Consider the following 6,000-nt stretch of genomic DNA (forward strand, 5'->3'; position numbering starts at 1 on the left):
CTGACCCTCTCTGGGTAAACACAGTAAGATGTCTCACAACACCAGGTCAAAGTCCAACAGGTTTATTTGGTAGCAAAAGCCATAAGCTTTCAGAGCTCTGCCCCTTTGTCAGGTAAGTGGGAGTTCTGTTCATAAACAGGGCATATAAAGACACAAACTCAATTTACAAAATAATGGTTGGAATGTGAATCTTTACAGGTAATCAAGTCTTAAAGGTACAGACAATGTGAGTGGAGAGAGGGTTAAGCACAGGTTAAAGAGATGTGTATTGTCTCCAGCCAGGACAGTTAAGTGAGATTTTGCAAGCCCGGGCAAGTCGTGCGGGTTACAGATAGTGTGACGTGAACCCAAGATCCTGGTTGAGGCTGTCCTCATGTATGTGGAATTTGGCTATCAGTCTCTGCTCAGCATCTTTGTGTTGTCGTGTCATGAAGGCCACTTTGGAGAACGCTTATCCGAAGATCAGAGGCTGAATGCCCGTGAGTGCTGAAGTGTTCCCCAAAAGGAAGAGAACACTCTTGCCTGGTGATTGTCGAGCGGTGTTCATTCATCTGTGGTCGTAGCATCTGCAGTCTCCTCAATGTACCATGCCTCAGGACATCCTTTCCTGCACTTTAACAGGACTTTAACCTGGTCTTGAGACTTCTATACTGTGTTTACTCCAGTCCAATGCTGGCATCTTCACATCATGACTACCCCTCTGGGTAAACAAGTTTTCTTGTGAAGTTCTGATTTGATTTTTTTTTTAAAAATCTCATTACATCTAGTTGTTGGCCAGCTTTTATTGCCCTTGAGAAGGTGGTGGTGAGCCGCCACCTTGAACCGCTGCGGTCCATGTGGTGTAGGTACACCCACAGTGCTGTTAGGGTGCTGTTATTGATGACTATCTTACAATTATGGCCTATAGATTTATTTGACTGCCCCACAAGTGGAAAAATTTTAAGAGGGAAGTGACAGATTCTCTCCCCTGGGACTACTTGTGGGTGGAGGATAAACAATGTTGTATAGATAAGAGGAGAGATGACTACCAGATTCTCTGTTCTCCCTGGCAGCGGTGGCAGGAGATAGAAGACTGGAGAATCCTGTCCGACATAAGGGAACTTTTGTTCATGCGCTAAGTGCTTTGCATCTGGATTACACTGCCTGAAAGGAAGCTGTGTAGAACTTTAGTTAGGCCACGCTTGGAATATTACATACAGTACTGTTTCGCCACACTACCACAAGGTTGTGCAGTCTTTGAAGAGGCTACAGAAAAGGTTTACCAGGATATTGCCTGGTTTAGAGGATATTAACTATGAGGAGAGATTGGACAAACTTGGTTTGTTTTCATGTTAATGTAAGGGGTTGAAGGGCGACACAAAAGAAGTTTTCAAAATTATGAGAGGCTTGGATAGGATGGATGGTCTCTTTCTCCAGGGTAGAAATGTCATTTGCTTGAGGACAAAGATTTAAGGTGAGAGGAAAAGTTTAGAGGAGATGTGAGAGGCACGTTTTTTTTTACATAGAAGGTGGTAAGTGCCTGCTGGAGGGGGTGGTAAAAGCAGATACAATAGCAACATTTAAGAGGCATCTTGACAGTTACACGAATATGGTGGGAATAGAGGGATACGGACCATGTAGAGGCAAAAGGCTTTTAGTTTAAAAAGGCGACGTGTCAGTGTAGGCTTAGTGGCCAAAGGGCCTCTTCCTCTGTTGTGCTCTTCTTTGTTTTTTGATGGTGAAAGCAGTAATTTTCAAAAGAAAATTGTATAAATACTTGAAAGCCATGGAGAAAGAAAAGTTGGGGGGGGGGGGGAGTGATGTGCAATTGGATAACTATTATAGAATTGGTATGAGCATAATGGGATGAATGGCCTCTTTCTGCACTCTATCAATGTATGGTTTTCTTACAGTTTTATCTATTTGTTGACCTATGGTGTGATTGTCAGGTTCTTTGATGTCTTTCAGTTTGAATGTTGCTAAGCCACTGTTGTGAATATTGTTCAAGTCCAGCAGGTTTATTTTGGTAGCAAAATCCACTAGCTTTCGGAGCACTAAGCGGACAATCACCAGGCAAGAGTGTTCTCTTCCTGTTGGGGAACACTTCAGCGGTCACAGGCATTCAGCCTCTGATCTTCGGGTAAGCGTTCTCCAAGGCGGCCTTCACGACACGTGACTGCGCAGAGTCACTGAGCAGAGACTGATAGCTAATTTCTGCAGACATGAGGACTGCCTCAACCGGGATCTTGAGTTCATGTCTCACTATCTGTAACCCCCACAACTTGCCTGGACTTGCAAAATCTCAACTGTCCTGGCTGGAGACGATACGCATCTCTTTAATTTGTACTTAATGCTCTCTCCAGTCACATTGTCTGTCTGTACTTTTTAAGATTTGATTAGCTGTAAAGAATCACATTTCAATCATTATTCTGTAAATTGAGTTTGTGTCTTTATGCTCTGTTTGTGATTAGAACTCCCACTCACTTGACAAAGGGGCAGCCAGCACTCCGAAAGCTAGTGGCTTTTGCTACCAAATAAACCTGTTGGACTTTCACCTGGTGTTGTGAGACTTCTTGCTGTGTTTACCCCAGTCCAACACCGGCATCTCCACATCCTGAATATTGTTGTCAGACAAGTTCTAAACACTAAGGTTAAAGATATCTTAAAGTATTACTTCCAAATAAGCATCAAATTGTGAAATCATTTCAGTAATTGTTTTCTGCTGTGTTTCTTTCCTTTCTTTGAACAAAATTACTTCATTTCTTACTGTTAGTTCTTGCAACAGAACCATATCTGTTCGGAATTAATTCCCCTCCTGGGTGCACTAAACCAGGATATTCCCCTTTTTATATACTTGCTGACTTTCTCACGAAGGTCATCCACATGTTGTGCTATTAAACTCTGCTATATTTAATCTAAATGTTCTTCCAGCCAGTGAGAAGCTGAGCTAATCCAAAACCCTGCTGTGTGTTTCGGAGCCCCCCCCGCCCCTCCCTCCGCCACCCATGTTCCATTCACCTTTGTGCTCACGTTGACTCCCAGTCCCCTTACACCTCTGATTTAAACGTCACGTTCTTGTTTACAAATCTCTCGATTTTACTCCACCTGATTTCCTCCTCCAGCCCTACAGCATTCCAGAAACCTGCATTCCTCCATTTTGAGCTTCTTGTACATCCCTGTTCCCTTTATCCAGAAATGAGAGCCATGCCTTCAGATAGCTATGTCCCACAGGAGGAATTCTCCCCTTTCTCACACGCTCTCTCCCGCCTCTGTCTCTCCCCCCCCCCCGCCCTTCTCTCTCTCACTCTCCCCTCTCTCTATAACTCTCCCCTCTCTCACACACACTCACACTCTCTCTCTCTCTCTCTCTCTCTCTATAACTCTCCCCTTTCTCTCACACTCTCTCTCTCTCTCTCTCTCTCTCTCTCACACACTCTCCCCCCGTCTCTCTATAATTCTCCCCTCTCTCTCACGCTCTCCTCCCTCTCTCTCTCCCCCCTCTCAAAAATAAATGTTTTTATTTTGTAATTTATTGTCACCTGCCCATAAATCTGTCCCTGACTTTGCCTTTTGTTCTACCCACTTCTTCAACAACATAAAGTCAATCACATTTCCACCTTTTAATAAAAGCAAATTACTGTAGATGCTGGAATCTGAAACCAAAAGATAAAATGCTGGAGAATCTCAGCAAGTCTGGCACTCTCCCCTTTCTCTCTCTCTCTCTCTCTCTCTCTCTCTCTCTCTCTCTCTCTCTCTCTCTCTCTCATGCACGCTCTATTCCCCCCTCTCTGTCATGCTCCATTCTGCACCCCACCTCTCCCCCACCCCCGCCCCCCCCGCCAAAGTTAGTTTTCCCCGAGATACCCACTCTACACCAGTGCCCCCTCCCCCACCCACCATGTGGTCTGCTCTGGCCCTAAGTCATGGCCTTCTGCCGCCTGCTGTGCTCCCCTTGCCCACCCCCCAAATTCTGACATCTCCCCACACCTCTGAAGTCTGTTCCTCCACCAGACCCAGCATTCACAGGACACCAGTTTGGGAACTCCTGCAATAAAGGTTTTCTATAAATGTAAGTTGTTACTGGTGTTGCAACACTTGATTTAATCTTAACAGTGCGGTGGAATTCTCTGCAAAAATGAGTGTGATTCATGAACCTTTTTAACTATGCTTGTCAAAACACAACAACATGTACACTTTGATTCCATTAGTAGCTCGATTGGATGATTGAGTGCCAAGATATGTTAGTTATGGTGGTTTTTCATTTATAGTGAGAGAGCTTTAAAACATTTGAAGGGCGTGGATGATATAGTTTAAAGTAGGCTGTTTGATCTTGACACTTCCTTGTCACTTCTCCACCCTCCCTCTTTTCACAGGTACCTCGCTTCATCAGCTTTGTAACTGGAGCAAATTTCTCCACATTTGTATTATATCCATTTTGGTTTGAAGTAAGGAATGGGATTGGTGCAATGGTGCTGAAACCCTTTTGGCGGTCTACTTACAAGGATGTCTTCCCCCCGCATGAATATGAGATGGACCTGTTGTTTGAAGAGAGTGTGTTTATGTTCTCAGAATGGAAACTCTCTTATTGTCACCCCTAACTTGCCCGACACAATTGTATCTCCATCAGGACTGCAACATTGAACGGGCTTGGTGAAAGCAACCGAGAGTTTAGAATTGTAACGGAGTGTGGAACCAGGAAGTTAGCAGAGACTGAAAACCGATGAGGATTATTAAGGCTTTTGCCCCCTAATAGCGCAAAATATACACTGGGCTTTTACAGAGCAAACGGTATCCAGGTCCCTTTAGAACAAGTTCAAACACTAGGAAACATTGAGATGTCGCTTCACTGCTGTTCATTCATGTAGAATGATACAGTGCAGCAGGTGGCCATTCAGCCCATCAGGCCAGTGCCAGATAATACCCTGCCCACCGTGTGCAGCAATGGTGAGGTTACTGTGCAGTAATGAAAACAAAATACAGATTGTAAAATGCCTCATCAGAAGATCAGTTGCTGATCTTTTACAGCCTTCTGGTCTCAACATTGAGTCCAGCACCTTCAAACTGTGAAGACATTTGCCATTTTGATTTTTTTTTGTCAAGTTCCAGGCTGCATCTTGGTTTTGTGTCTCTGCTCAATTCAGTTAGAGCTGTCCTATGTTTTGCCATTTAACACTTCCTCTGAACAATGTTTCTGTGCCGCAACTATTACTGCACCTTTCGCCTCTTTGTTCCATGTTTTTATTTTGTAATTTATTGTCACCTGCCCATAAATCTGTCCCTGACTTTGCCTTTTGTTCTACCCACTTCTTCAACAACATTAAGTCAATCACATTTTCACCTTAATAAAAGCAAGTTACTGCGGATGCTGGAATCTGAAACCAAAAGAGAAAATGCTGGAAAATCTCAGCAGGTCTGGCAGCATCTGTAGAGCGAGAACAGAGCTGACATTTCGAGTCCAGATGACTGTTGGTTAAATCTTTGACAAAGGGCTATCTGGACTTGAAACATCAGCTCTTTTCTCTCCTTACAGATGCTGCCAGACCAGCTGAAATTTTCCAACATTTTCTCTTTTGGTTACATAGCTAACTTTCTTGAGTACTGAAGAAGATATGTTGGGCTTTCTCCACAGATGCTGCCGGCCCTGCTCAATTTTTCGGGCACCTCTATCATCTATTTGTTATTTTCAGATTTCCAATCTCCGTGCTATTTTCTTTTAAGTTGCTCTGTGTCCTAGCCAATACTTATCTCACAACCCATTATCAACAAAACAGATTAACTTCCAGTACAACACTTGTTATTTCATTCACTGTAAAGTGCTTTGGAGCATAATGAAGGTGTGATTTTGTTGCAACATCTGAAATTCTGACAGGGCTGGATGTGGGGTTGATGTGTCCTCTGGCTTGCCAGGGGCGGTCTGGAACTAGCTACCAGAGGTGGTAATAGAGGCAGATGCAATTTTGTCTTTTAAAATGCATTTAGACAGTTATATGGGTAAGATGGATATAGAGAGATATGGGCCAA

At 43.7% G+C, this 6,000-nt stretch overlaps 1 protein-coding gene across 2 annotated transcripts in view; it reads left to right on the forward strand.

The window, feature by feature from the left end:
* Window positions 1-5,399, forward strand: part of LOC145344277 (uncharacterized) — a 118,328-nt gene extending 112,929 nt beyond the window's left edge. For both annotated transcript variants that reach the window (XM_080191333.1, XM_080191334.1), the window contains one exon: window positions 4,353-5,399. The gene's annotated coding sequence lies outside the window, so the exon portion shown is untranslated. The remainder of the gene's footprint in view (window positions 1-4,352) is intronic.
* The last annotated feature ends 601 nt before the right edge of the window (window positions 5,400-6,000 follow it).

The sequence above is a fragment of the Carcharhinus amblyrhynchos genome, chromosome 6 (genome assembly GCF_965287045.1).
Source record: "Carcharhinus amblyrhynchos chromosome 6, sCarAmb.v2.hapA, whole genome shotgun sequence".
In the NCBI taxonomy this organism is placed as follows: Eukaryota; Metazoa; Chordata; class Chondrichthyes; order Carcharhiniformes; family Carcharhinidae; genus Carcharhinus; species Carcharhinus amblyrhynchos.